The sequence below is a fragment of the Eubalaena glacialis genome, chromosome 10 (assembly GCF_028564815.1).
Source record: "Eubalaena glacialis isolate mEubGla1 chromosome 10, mEubGla1.1.hap2.+ XY, whole genome shotgun sequence".
NCBI classification, from domain to species: Eukaryota; Metazoa; Chordata; class Mammalia; order Artiodactyla; family Balaenidae; genus Eubalaena; species Eubalaena glacialis.
Genome location: NC_083725.1, coordinates 89,294,092 through 89,309,882, shown reverse-complemented (window position 1 = coordinate 89,309,882; position 15,791 = coordinate 89,294,092).

Genomic DNA, 15,791 nt, shown 5'->3' with positions numbered 1-15,791 from the left:
TCTACATATTACAATCACAACCACAGGTACAACAATTTATAATTTTAGATTAAAAATTCAGTTTATATGAGAAACATATTTGTTTATGCCAGTCCATAAAGGGTCCCCAGTGCCTCAATATGTTTAATTTATGTAAGCATAGCCCCTATCATCTTCTTTAATTGTCCCTTTCTGCCTCAACACTATTACAATGTCGTCATTCATAAATCAGGTCTGCTTTATCGATTGTTTCAAATATTTGCTAGTAGTCAGTCACCATGTAATCAATAGTTTTATAAATGGTGATTCCAAATGGTTATCAACATCAACTTAATGAAACCATGTGTAGGTATACCCTTCATAAAGATCACATAAACTATTTTCAGTTTGATCAATTACATGACGTTCAACTAAAATAATACTTGAAAATGTCATCTTGATTAAAAAAATGAATCTAATTGGTGACCTCTATAGATTATATGTCTACATTGGCTCTTTATTAACTTCGTGCTTAATAATTTGATGTATTTTAAGTTTATTAAAATGCAGACTATCTGCTTTCATGCCTATATGACTTTGCTGTCACAGTTATGCTCCAATATAATTTTAGAACCCTCTTTTTTTTCCTAGAATGGTTTTGGGTTTGTATTTGCATACGGTCATCTGATTTTTGAATTTACCTGTGGGAATTTTTTGGATTCATAGATGTCATAGATTTGGAAGGAACCTGGTATATTATGCTGTGCAGTCACTTTCATCTGACTATATTGTATTGACTTTAGTTAGGAAAAAAACAACAAAATAAAGCTATTTGTGTCAGATAAAGCAAAGAGAAATTCACTGATGTCCCCCTCTATTCATTCTGTCAGGTTCCAAGATGATTATGCAGCATAATTCACAGGGTTTCAGTATAAACGTGTATAATACACTTGGACAGAAAAGCTGGAGTGGCATAGGGAAGATTGTCAGGGCAGGACATGGATGTGCATATGGCCACACAGAAATGGGCAGTGATTTGGATGCATGCCACAGTTCACTCCAGCAGCCAGTGGTTCCAGGCAACTGTGTAAAGTGATATGTTTCCATTAAGCCAAAGTTATTCCCAGAACTTCAGAGAGTATTTCACTCTTTGGAAAGATATCCAGAATTGTGTGTTATTAAAAACAGCCACAGCTGGGCCAATTGAGCCTGAATGCTGAACAGAACTCAGAGTAGCCTCTTGTCAAGGCTCCTGCCATGGTTGTTCTTAGGTCAGAAACTGTCATTTCCAAGACATAGTTGGCACAGGTGAATGAAAAGGGGGTGCTGACTCTCAACTCAATGGCCGATATAGCCTCTTTCCTCATGATTAGTGCAGCTATTATATTTTTAACTTATAAAAAGTAATAGTGCCTTGAGAATTAATTTCTTCAGGTTTTTGAGAAGACTTGTGTAATGCTCATCTGCACCTTCAGCAGAAGTTCTTATTTTTATTAGAGCATTTAGATAACTAATACATTGTGATACTCTCTTTACTGTCCTAAGAAGTTATGCATCGTAGACCCATACTGATAAAATTAAAAACAACAAAATAAAGTTCAAACTATAATATAAAGGAGATGTAAACGGAATGTAGTTTATAATGAATATGCACCTCGATATGCAAATTTCTGAGCACAACTTTCTGGAAAAACTAATATAGTAGAGTCTTTTCCCTACATATAGAATTGCCTGAATGCAAAAAGCTTTAAATGGAGAATGTTATATTGTATCAGCACCTCAAGTATCACAAGCAATACTAACCTTGGTAATGTTCTGAACAAAACAAAAAAGGTATTTCCTAAACAAAGTAGTTCTTAAGTTCAGCTGGTAATTACATACTTGGGAAATTTTCTGTATATTAAAATCATGAAAAACTTTTTGTTAATATACAATGAGTGAGTGTAAGGTTCTAGTTGAAGATAATTGTAAGTGGCTTCTTTTATTTGTGTTTATTTGGTTTGGTTTAGTTTGTTTTTCTAAATGAAGGCCTGGTAGGGCATTCAAAAGTTGTATGAGCTGTGGAATATTTTTCTGTGTGCATTTGGAAGATAATCCTGGCTGGGCTTTACACAATACCTATCTTCCGTGTTCCCACCATCCCCACCCTGCCATGTCCCACATGGCAGTAGTATTTCCCAATCATGTGCAAATAATATGGACCCATGATAACCACCAATTTTCAAAATACCTTTTGGAGATGGTACCATCTATACTGAGAAGCACAGCTATAGATGGATTTCATAGCAGATAAACTGTTTAGACTGTGGACAGAGCAAATTCGTTGCAGCCATTTACAAAATGTTTGCCCAAAATAAGTGGTAATTTCACCTTTCTTACCATGCATGAAGGTAATGTCTTTATTACCTTGCATGAAGTATTTCTCTCCATTCTTTTTTCTTTGAGATTCCTTAAGATTCATTTGGGAGGACACCTCATCTAGTAAGCTTTTCCTAACTCTCTCTAACCTAGGCCCTGTGTCCTTCTAGGTTATGAGAATAGCTTTCTAGGCCCTTATATTTACCTTATAATGATATAATTGGTTTCCAAATCTATATCCCTAAATTAGCTAAAAGCAATCCCAGAAAACAGAAATGTTCCCAAAAGTTAGTAGCCTTTGACTGAAATAATCATTGTTATTTAGTTTTGAGAATTAGCCATTTATCATTATGTTTCCCATTTAACTAAAAGTTTTGTTGTTTTTATTTTACCTTGTTTTGAATAACTGGTAAGCTTCCTGTAGCTTGAGAAACTCATTAGGGGCCTTCTAACTTTTAAAGTTATTCTCTTTCACAAATCAGAATGATAAAGAAGAAAGCTGGATTTACAAAGAACTATATATGTATTTATATATATTTACAGATTACCGTGTATGTGAATATATACATGTATATGTATATATGCATGGTTCTTTGTAAAACATAAATGTATATATAATTTCTCTCCATATATAATTGATTAACGAATAACAAAATATCTCTTTTTAGCTCAGCAACTGAAATTTCCTTTGTTAATTAATACTAGTAAAATTACATAGTCTTTTTTCATTCATTACTCTGTTTTAGGAGCTGGGGATGTAGAAGTAAATAAAAAGATCCTGTCCCCATGGAGCTTATATTCCAGTGGGATGATATATGTGCAAACTTTAATGCACTGTACAACATACATAAGCACATTTTCTCATGATCACTATTCATCTTATTCCGATTTAAAGAACAATAGGAATACTTTGTTGGCATGGGGATGGGGGAGGTTGCTGGGGCATGTTAATTAGCTGAGTTAGAATAAGTTCTGTGAAATTGTTTTCGAAGTATGGAATACGTACTAATTGTCCTGCTCATCATGTCTCTTTGCTTAACAATGCCTTTTATTATAGAAATTTCTTGAAATGACCGACTTTAGCCCAGCATTTTTTCAAATTATGAAGATATGATGATACTTAAGAAGATAATTTTTTTTTCTTCTGAATATTCTGAGATTGTGAGCTTGAATGAAATGTACATTATAACTTTAAAACCAGTAGCTATACTGACTCACATGACGTATAGCTCTCTATCCCATGCTTTGTACCTCAAGAATCTGAAATTGCTCATGCCCCATTTGAGGAGATATAAGGAAAAGTAATTTAGAAGAATCTTTATCAAATGTAGTAAATATCTATTGTTTCTGCCTGCTAGCCAGCCTCTATTGTTCCTTCTTCTGGTTATCATATCATGATTTTTTTTTCCAGGGGATACACTTCTTCTCCACAGTAAGCCTTCTTGGTGTGGGTAGCATTAACACCACTAAGTAAATTGATGAGTAATGTATGACATAATTCTAGCCAATCAGAACTTTAATTTACAGTTTACTGCAGAAGCCTGATTAGCTAGTTACAAATATGTGACTTTTCCTAGAATTTATAGGAAAAGGCTATAGGTCATCACTAAAGCAGAGCTTATCAATTAATAAATTCAATACAGGAGAAAGCAGGGTTAAGATATAGAAAGAGAAATACTAACCTGGGATGATACAGCATGCCTAGATACAGCTATACCTGAAGCTCTACATTTTTGAATTTTTCAGTTATCTAGAACTATCGTCATTGGTCACTTTCCACAATATTTGACTCCTGTTGCCCTGCCATGAATATTCTCTAATCTTTAAAAAAAAATGTCATTCTGTTACTACATTATAAATCAGAATAACAGACAGGAATAAATAGTTGGCCAAGCTCAGACCACATTCCCATGACATAGCTGTCAGGGAAAGGAAAAATGAAATATCTTCCTCTCATAGTCTTCTATAGCAAAAGGCAGATGCTTCTTACCAAATATTTACAAGTGCCTTCAAATAAGAAGTTTGGTTAAATGCTGGATAGAACAAATGCCTACTACAACCTTTCTAAAACACAAATTTACATACTTGTAAGTCCTGCCTAACCTTACTTAGTTTATTGTATTAATTTATTATTATATATTTACCCTTATTCACATTAAAAATCTCTCAATATGATAATGATATTGAGAAATTCTTATTAGAAAACCCAGTTTTAACTTTTGAAAAGAAACCTAAAATATTATGAATTTAGTAAAGCAAGTGTGCATAGCTAAAATCCGTAACAAGTTTTTAGTCTGTAAAACAGAAATGAATTACCATGATTCTAGTAAATATTTATAATCTTCCTGCATGAAAATTCAATAATTGCAAAATCACTATGAGCCTCCAAGTTATACCATACTTTTAGGGTATGAATTGAACAGGATTCTTTTGCAAGAATTTTGGGTAGAATTTACAGAAGGGCTGGGGACCAAGCCTTAGAAAATGGCTAAGAAACAAACAATATAAAGCATCTTAGTACACATCCAAGGTCAAGAGATGGGATTAAAGCACTATACATAACTGTTAAGTGGGATAATTGAACTCCAGTGTATTTAAATGGCAAATTTCAGAATCTCAGACTAATTATGGTTGCATAAATTATAAATTATGAAAATGTGTGCATCATATTGTTTTCAGATCTAAATAAAACTTATCATTGCCCTCAGCTGAAAACATGCCATTAGATTTGCTAAGTATAATTAAATTTAAAATGAGAGCAAAAACACCTGCAGAAGTATTCAATCTAAAACCAAAGTTTGCCATGTCTTACTGTGGAAAGTACCTCCTGTTTAAAATGTACTAACTTGACTGTACAGAAGCCACTTTATATGACTGCTTAGGCTCTATGCATATTTAAATATTTCTTAAAATCCCTGAAGAGGTGATGTTTACCCTTCAAAGATGAAAGTTTGCAAGCAATGAGGAATTATATGTGCCAGTAATAAGGAAATTCATATTATATAGTGATTAATATAAATTTATCAGTTCTTACATAATGCAGCTTTTCACTTTCAAACCTTTTGATCCCAGGATGCAGCTTGCAAAAGATGAAAACTTTTTCATGTATTGTTTCTTCTAATTCTAGAAAGTTGTTGGTAGGTCAGCATCTTAGTTAAAATGCAGATTATAGGATAGGTGATGTACAGAGTCACAGAAGCTCTTGTTTTGAAAGAACAAATTAGCTAGCTGTCGATAACCACATTTGATGTATGTATTGAATTAAACGTTAATATGCTTTTATTGTCAGAAGCCTGAAATTTTCAAAGCCAGTGCAACCCTCTATCAGGCAATATAAGGTATTATGATTCAAGGAGTAATTTATAGCTAGAGCAGTAACTAGGCAAGATAAATTTGCTGTGAAACTATTAGGAAAAATTAGTTAATTCACCCATAATTACTGCTGAGGATATTTGTGCCCTGACGTACTCAATTAAGGCTTCAACACCTGCCACTTTTTCTTTGCTATTCTGCTGAGAATTCCCTGGCCAATAAAACCATTTAGTTGTAGGAACATTGCTGAGTGACTACAGTGATTAAAAACAGATCTCACTCTTAACTTTGTGAGAAATTCTTCTTGCAGTTTTTTCAAAATTACTTTTCCTTTTTGTTCAGGCCAAAGCTATAAGAATATATTATATATTTCCAAATTAACACGATAAATTTTCTAGGTGCATTAAGACGTATAAATAACATTTGCTTTAAAATGTTATGCTTAAACACAAACAATTAATAAACAGGACATATAAAGAGGATCAAAGATAATGTATCAGATGGAGTAAGTGAACACCTTGTGTATTATATGTGCATTAATTGAAGCTTTCCAAATATTTACTATTGTGGACAATTCTTAATTACTAATTAATTAATAACATCGTACGGGAAACCCGAACGAACTTTTTGGCCAGCCCAATAGCTAGGTTCTCAAGCGGACAATAAAATGCTCTTGCATATTTAGGAAGCAGGGTGTTTTATACAATGTGTTTGGTTTATTTTCTTCCATCAGCATCATTTGAGAATTTTCAGTGCTGGGTAGAATGGGCAGGGACATGTGAAGTGCCTTATTATCTGCCTTATTATTTCCAAACAGAGTAAGTTAGCCTTGTCTATGGTATAAACATACTGCATTGATTAGGGGTATTGTTAGGACAACAATGATTGACTTATTCCATGAAAGTGACTCTAATAATAATGAAAGTGTCTTTGCAAAATATAAAGGAGATAAAGTTTTCCTCTTATACCATGATTCCATGTTTTCTTTCCTCTCTGGTGGTAAAAACAATCCTGAATTGGGTGGATATATTTTTGTAGTATATAAAAACATTCTCTCTCTCTCCCCGTCTCTTTCTCGATATATATATATATATATATATATATATATATATATATATATATCAAGAGAGAGATTTTATATATATATATGTATATATATAATGGACTATATATATTATATATATAGTCCATAAACCATATAGAAGCATGGTTCTTAATAATTTCAAACATTATAGAATGAATTCCACATTTCTAAGTCAATTGGTCAAATACTGATTCTTTTTTATTAAACATGCACACATCATTTATTTTGTTATGTATTAATAGTTGAGTAGCAGTTTCTAAAGACTATGAATTATCTTCATATATATTAATAGCATATAATTTATGATATATATACACACTGTAACAAAGCATGAAATAGAAACTACTCAGCCTCTTAAAAGTAGCCTCCTGTTCAAGATTAACATGATAAACTATAACTAGTGTTAGTAAAACAGGAAAGACTACGTTATTGAACCATCTAACCAGTGACTTTCTTTTTTTTTTTTCTTTTTCCTTGTTGGTTATCTATTTTAAATATAGCAGTGTGTACATGTCAATCCCAAACTCCCAATCTATTCTCCCCCCTCCACTCTTGCCCCCTGGTAACCATAAATTCATTCTCTAAGCCTGTGAGTCTGTTTCTGTTTTGTGAGTTCATTTGTAGCATTTTTTTTTTTAGATTCCACATATAAGCCATATCATATGATACTTGTCTTTCTCTGACTTATTTCACTTAGTATGGTAATCTCCAGGTCGATCCATGTTGCTGCAAAAAACATGGTTCAAAAGGATACATGCACCCCAGTGTTCACTGCAGCACTGTTTATAATAGCCAAGACATGGAAGCAACCTAAATGTCCATCGACAGATGAATGGATAAAGAAGATGTGGTATATATACAGTGGAATATTACTCAGTCATTAAAAGGAATGAAATAATGCCATTTGCAGCAACTATTGATTCTTATCTTCCTCATAATATCAGTAGAGTTTCATATTTGATCACAACTTTTTCTTACTAGACATATATATTGAGCTTCTATTCCTGACACAGAGCTCCTAAATCTCTTGTATTTTCCTGGGTGATAGGAGCAACTTCTGTTCTAATGAGGTAACACTTGGTAGGCTCCTGGATGGGAACTTGTCACCAGAAAGACCAAGCCATGATTAGAAGCTGGGTACTTTCAGCTCCCCCCCAACCCCATTCTCCAGAGAAAGGAGAGGGGATGGAAATTGAGTTAATCATCATGCCTACATGATGAAAGTTCCATAAAAATCTCCAGTGTACGGAGTTGGTGAACACATTCCCTCATGACTCCATGGGAACAGAAGCTCCTGCACTTGGGATCCTTCAGAACTTTGCCCTGTGTATCTTTTTGTCTGGCTGTTCATGTGATTCCTTCATCATATCCCTCATTATATAATAAGCTAGTAAACGTAAGTGCTTCCTTGAGTTCTGTGAGCATTTCTATAAAATTATCAAACCCAGAAGGGGTTGTGAGAACTATGATTTATAGCTAGTCAGGAGTACAAGTGACAACCTGGACTTATAATTGGTATCTGAAGTGGTATGGTCTTACGGAACTGAACTCAACTTCTGGGATCTGAAACTATCTCCAGGTAGGTAATGTCAGAACTGAATTGAATTGTAGGACACTAGGCTGGTGTCAGAGAATTGACCAGTGCAGAAAAAAAAAATTCATACATCTAGTGTCAGAAGTATTGTGAGTATGAGAGCAAAGGAAAACACAGTGCATTTTTCCTATACAGCTTCAGAGACACCATATTCTTATATTCTTGTGGATTGTGTTGCTTTGATTATTTTCCAGGGCATTTTTCCCCCTTTCCTCTTCCTCCCTCACTGGCCACTTTTCATTAGTTTCCATTGCTTCCCAATCTTTTCAACCTTGGGATTACCCATGTCTCAGTACTTGGTCCTTCTCTCTATATACTAACTGTCTTGGTACTCTCATTTAGAATAAACTTTAATTACCATCTGTGTTAATGGATTCCAAATGCATAGCTTTCAAATTCCAAATGCTTACCTGACATGTCTACCTGGATTTAACCATATCAAACCTAATAGGTCTAAAATGTACATGTGATCTGTGTCTCCAAACCTATTTCATCCACAGTCTTCCCCTTCTTCATCATGGAAAAACTCTGAATACTCCAAACAAGGCTACTATTTTCATAACTCACAATTTACACACAGATTTTTCAAAAATACTGTTGCTTTTGTTTTATGAATATATCCAGAATCTAGCATTGTGTATCCTTTATTTCCTCTATTTTAGAGCCTCTCAATTTGTCACTGGTGCCATATTTACATTCAAGACACTGTGCGGAGATATGCAGGTGATTCAGAGATGAGTAAAAGATAATTCAAGACATCAGGGGTACTATTATCAAATAGAGATGCTCAAATATGTTCTCTAATAATTACAATTCAAGAAAAAAAAACCTTGATTCAATGAGTTTTGACTAATATCAAATAAAGTATTAAGAGGTTTTTTTACAGGAGGAAAACATCTGATCTAATACCAATCTGCTTGTGAATAAATAACAATTAAAAACTATCTTATGTTTTAAAGTCTGAGTTCTGCAATTAAATATGTAAGTTTTGAAACCCAGACTCCTGAATTTACCAGCTATTGACATTATCCAAGTTACTTCATTTCTCTGGCCTTGGTGCCCTAATTTTTAAAATGTAATTAATAATTGAGTGGATTGAGTTAATGAAGGTAAAGCACTTAGCAAGTGTTTTGTATATAGTAGATGATCAATAGATATATTAACAACCATGCTTCATAGATGTCACTTCTATTCCCAACACATTTGCTCGCTTTTGTCTGCATTTCCTAACTCATAAGCACCCAGCTTTCAATGTCTTTCTTTTTTTTCCCTCCTTGCACCTTTCCAACTTAGGCATGCCCTTCCAGGCCTAGTGAAAACTTGCCTCTTTTAAAAAACAAAAAAAACCTTTTATTCTAATTAGTGTCACGTCACTGGATTTTCCTCAAGTCCTTTCCCTGTACTTCATTGCACTTATGTGTTGAGCTTCTCTTCATGCTATTTTTCAGTTTTATATTCTAACACCTTTTTGTATTTTTACTTTCTAATGGGACTCTGCATTCCTTAAGCTTAAATCATATTACTTCATTTGCATTTTCTTTCCTCAATATCAGATACAGTGTTCTTCACAGAATGCACTTAACACAGGCTTGGCCAAATATCTACACTCAAAGCCTAAAAGTTTACATTAGAGGAATATATAATGTATGAATTTCACCCATTTATATTATGATAATTCTCAAATTGCACATTTCTGTAAGACGCACAGCTGTGATAGCCTATGCCTTAATGCTATATGCAGTTTGGATAAGTAAATAACTGTTAGAAAGTACTATTTCTTAAAGGGGGCTATGTTTTGATGGATCATTTTCAATGAATTCCTCTGTCAAAAAATAAAGATGAAATTGTATTTTATTTTTATCTATTCCAAAATGTATTACAAGCATAATAGTTTCATGAAGTCCAGTATGTTTTGGAGTGTGAGCTATATTAATTTTTCTAAGCAGGATTCAGAACGTACATTTGCAAATTAAATTTAGTGGAATGAAAAAGTAAACAAGGATTCTTACAGTGAGAAACACTGTAAGTTTATAGGGGAGGAAAGGATCTGAGATAAGATTTTAGTTAACTATGATCTTCAGAGAGGGATGCCAATGTCATAGATGTGTGTAAAAAGATCTAATGGGCTATCGTAGTGTTCAGAATAAGACTTCACTGATTTAGAACCTAATTGTTCCTTAAAAAGCATACTAGGACTGCTACACATCATTTATGACAGAGCAATTTGAATCCCTCTAGAATTAAAGAGTAAAAAAAATTAATTTGTTAGCCCTCACCACTGGTTAAATGATTTTATCTGAATGTCTATTGAAATCATTCTTGATTCTGTGTAGAGATGACAGATGATTTAATAAAAACTACTTAGGATTTTCTACTCAAATTAGTTAAGAGAAGTGGATTGGAAAATATGAAGACAATTTGACACCGAACTCAAGATAATTATATCTAGTGTCACATTCCTCTGATGATGTCCACCTCCTCTCTTAAGCACAAGTTTGCTCATTCCTGTCTTCATGTCTTTGTTCCTAATCTTTAAATAATAAGTACACTGCCAGGTTTGTCCCTTCTCTGCTTCTTATAAAACTGAATTTAATACTTTTATAGCAACTGAACAGCTAGTGGCTGTGCATGTCATTATGGGAACAGATGCTTTTAAAGGACACCTGTCGTACAGTACAAATTTTGTCTTTTGAAAAGTTTTATCTCTATGTGTTTTGCTGCATGCAAATGCCTACTTTCTTTTTGGGGGAAACATCTGTGTTCAGAGCACACTTCATATGTTATAGAAGAGAGAGTTCATAACGTGAAGGTGCTGAGGGACTCCATGGCAAGGTCACTTCTTTCCATCTCAATTCTAACTTCCAATGGTGTCTGAAATGTCACTATTAAAATCAGTGCTCTGGGTTGTAACTGTGATCTGTGTTCCATCAGTTTTACTCCATCATTAATTTATTCCTCAAACATTAAATGCTTCTGTGAACCATGCATTGAAAATAAAAAGAATCATGAAAAACTACATATGACCTTGGAGATCTCACTGTCTCCTGGGGAGATAGACACAAATACTATAATACACAATATTATAATAAACAGTTTGTATCATCATTATACAAAACACCTTGAACTTCTAGGTAAAATGCATATTCTCAGAAGAGTAATATTAGTATGATTATGTAAGAACAATAATGGAGAACTTATAAACATGTTTTCTTGTTTGATTATTAAAAAAATATAATGAGCACAGTACACTATATAATGGGAATGACTATACATCCAATATATATACAACTGCAGCCCCAGAAAACACATAATTGCAATACCTTGAAAGACCCCAACCAAGCTGCCCTTGAAAACCTGACCAGGAGAATCCATAAGAGATAATAATAAATACTTATTGTTGTTTAAGGTAAGAAGTTTTAGAATGATTTAATATATAGCTTAGATAAGTAATACCATAGCAAATATATTCTTCATTGTATTCTTCTGTAAGTTTTAAAGTATGTACAAATTAATTTCTGTTTATGGAGAAATAAAAAATTTGAAGTACTTCTTTTTTATCTCAAACATTTGTGGTTTAAAAAAATTGTCCTTTTCGCCAGTGACTTCTGTTGAAAATCAATTGGCCGTGTACGTGTCTGTCAAAGAGAATGTTTTGCGCTCTCTTTTCTGTTCACTGGTCCTATTTGCCTATGCTTACTCTAGCTCATACTGTCTTGATTATCGTAAGTTTAAAAAACATGTGATGTAAGTTCTCCAATTTTTTTATTTCTCAAGATTTTTTTTCTTATTTCTCAAGATTTTTTTTTTTTACTATCATAGGCCTTTTGCTTCCCCATATAAATTTTAGAAACAACTTGTCACTTCTTTAAAAAAATTGAGCAAATTTTGACAGAAATTTATAAATATAATTTTTTTAATTACTGAATGCATTCATAACATGCTAAAATCCATAATTATCTTACACATAATTCATTACTTAAATGTGTTTTACCCTCATATCTGTCAGTGTACCTAGCTTATGGTAAGTGTTCCAAAATATTTTGAAGAAATAAAGACAATTTATTTTCATTAATTTCTTCAATTCATAATTATTTTATTATAGTATGTTTTCTTTTTTCTCTTGAAGTTGAGCTTACACGTGAGCCCTAAACTGGATATGTATTGTCTTTTAGGCACTTTTTTTTCAATTTGGATTTTTCCACTAAATGGTGAAGTCTTGGGTTATATTTGTACTTTTTAAAAAATTCTAGGAGAAAACAGTGTTCTAACATACATCAGTTATATGTGTATATATTATGTATATGTATGTATACATATTCTATAAAAATGGTTTAAACATTATCTAAAATTAGTATGTACAGTTAACAATGTACATACTATTTAATGAGTGATAGAGAAAATTTAAATAATGTATAAAGTTCTTAAAAATTTAGTACCATATCTTCAAAAATGTGTTTTATGGAATACAAGTTCTTAAATAAAATCAGTGAACAAAAAAGTCTTCATTGTCAAATCAAAAATTGTTAATGTTACACTCTATCCTCTTTCCCTTGGCTGTCTCAGTATATATTGGTTCATTAAACGTTCTGAGACATTCTGTTATAAAGAAGCCAGTTTATCAGTGTTAGAGATAGAATTTTGCAAACTAGTCTGACCATTTAACCCCTTCTGGTAGAACATCTATTAATATCAGTCAGTTACAATGCTTTTCAGAAACTTGTAGACTAGGGTGTCCATGGACCAGAGATGTAGGCATTGATTAAAAAATTTTTATAAATGAGGAATTTCAGGTACCACCCCAGACCTAGTGAATCTGAATCTGCAAATTAACAGAATTCTTCAGGATGTTCTTATGCAGGTTAAATTTTAGAACAACTGCCTTAGTATACAATTTTTAAAATTTGGGTTTAATATCTTGTCCCCTAAATATCTATTATTAATGATCAGTGCTTAATTTAACTTTGGTTTTTATAAATATTAAAGATTTTTATGGAGTAGGTTGCTTCCAGGCTTTTAGACTATTCCTGTGTGCTCCAACATATGGGTTCTGTCACTGTAGGTTTCAGGTAAACTGTATAGCTGATTATATTCCAATCTTAAACTACTTGTTATAGAACATGGGAAAGGAGACATTAGTTTCCTTCTTAGCTCTCCTAAATCTCTATGAACATTTAAAATATTCCTCCTCTGCCTTTAAAGTAAAACTTGTATTTTGTATGTCCATACTATTACTGAAGTGGCTTGATTTGAAATAACATTTCTGCATTTTTTGATTGCCCTTTACCCCCATTGAATAGCTTGAAAAAGGGGGGAAACTAATGTCACAGAATAACTTTTAGATCTGAATCAGTGAGTGATGTCTATCCCTGAAGTCCTCCTTACAGTTATAAAAGTTTCTTATTAACCATATTTCATTTTTATTTGCTACAGTTGGTCTCTTTCTTTCCTTCTCGATCTACATAAGAGAGGATTTTATTTGTTAAAGCAGGATTTTGATGGTTGTTTACTCTAAGTTCTGATATATATATATATATATATATATATATATATAAATCTTCCTTGGGGTAACCTTCCCAAATTTGCCAAATTTGCTGCATTTGAGTCTTCTCCCCCAAGATGGAAATCAGAAACTCATTTTCTGGGTCTCCTTGAAGGCATGTAGATATGTGAATTAAGTCTGTAAATCAGAGGTACCAGTGTGAGACTTTTATTCAGAAGAAAACAATGTGAGGAAGCAGGTGTCTCAAGAAATTCATTTTTCAAAGAGGATGGTAGCAAAGGCAGTTAGCTTTGGTGGGTAGATTGGCAGAGGTTTTGAAGTTCTGTGCCCCTTGTCCGCACTGTGAGCTAATGTGTTCCCTCCCTGGGTGTGCAGTGTCATTGCAGGAACAGTATTGGGTTGTAATTAGTGTTTTTCTGGGCTGTGTAATGTCAAAGTTCTAATCTTTGCTTCTCACCAAGTGATCTTTGCGTTGTCTAATATCTTTTTTAAAATTCCTGTTCTGCTTAAACGTGTTGCAATGGATTCTCTTGTTTGCAAATGAGAATGCAGACTAATAAATGATGAATGTTTTTAATATTATGTCAGTTAATTAGCTTTAAAAATATGTCTGTAATAGGTTTATTGTCTTTCAAGAAAGTTTGAAATAGTGATAAGTACACAGTACATATTGAAAAATGTGTACAGGAGTTGATTTATATTTTCCTTGCTAAGTTACAGAAACTTTCTAATTCTCTTTCCAACTAGATGATCATGATCTAAAATGGATAAAAAAAAGTTTGCTAATGTGTATTATTCCACAAAACTATCTTTCTTATCTTTATTCTATTATATCCCAGATAGCAATGAAAAGAAACTAGCATAATAAAATCTTTGGAAATGTATATCAGATGATTCATTTCCAATTGCTCCCCTTATATGAGTTACTAAAGCCATGGCAATTTTCGTGAATCAATGTAATTTTAGCACTCTTCTTTTCTGATTGTTTTGCAAGGAAGAAAGAAGAAGACACTGTCACTGGCAAATGATTCTCCTACCTGCTTATCTCCCTGCAGAACAACTCATACAACATGTATGTGAAATTGTGATTCAGCTGGATAATGTCCCAACTGAGGTACTTAAATTTTAAGTTTAAAGATTGAGAACAAATGAGGATTAGTTGGCCTGATTCTATATATCTAAGCTTCAGCACACAGAATTCACAAGATAATACATTATTTTGTGAATACTGCCAGGTGGGCAATTGCATGCAAGAAAAGGAAAGATGACTGTGCTGATTACAGTCATCCCTCAGTATCTGTGTGGGATTGGTTCCGGGACTTGCCTTGAGTACCAAAACCGTGGATACTACAGTCCCATGGTCAGCCCTCCATATCTGCAGATGCAGAACCCATGGATAACAAGAGCAGACTGTATAATCACCTTGTTCTTCAAGATCTGTTCTTTCTCTACCTTCCTGTATCCCCAGTGTGCTGTCGGAATGTGATCCTGATGGTTCCCTTGCACTCTGGGTTTGAGTTATGTTCAATCATTGAAGGACCAGCAAGAGATACGATGCTAGGAGAAAAGAGAGGTAGAAGCATTTATTCCTCTGGTCCCTCCTTTCTGGGCTTTGGGTCAGAAGTGGATGAGTTTCTCTACTGAAGGTCACAGCTCCTCTCTGATAGTCCTCATCTACAGCTAGAGATTTCTCTGAGGCTCTAATAACAGTTCTTCCCCCTTATTCCTTTAGACCTAGGTGTAGTAGCTATTTATCTCTGCTGCTAACCCCCAAGTATTTTCTTATCTATCTCTTGTTAACTTTACTTTGTCCACAACTCTATTAATGGGCTTTACATTAAATGCTATACAGTCGTTTCTTTTGAACGTTCATCTATTTATCTTCTGGGATCCCATTTTAATGCTTTAATTCCGTGAGTGGGCCTAGGAAGACGTGCTCCATATGGTTATCTAGGTTGGGTTATCCATATACTTGGCAAGTGAAT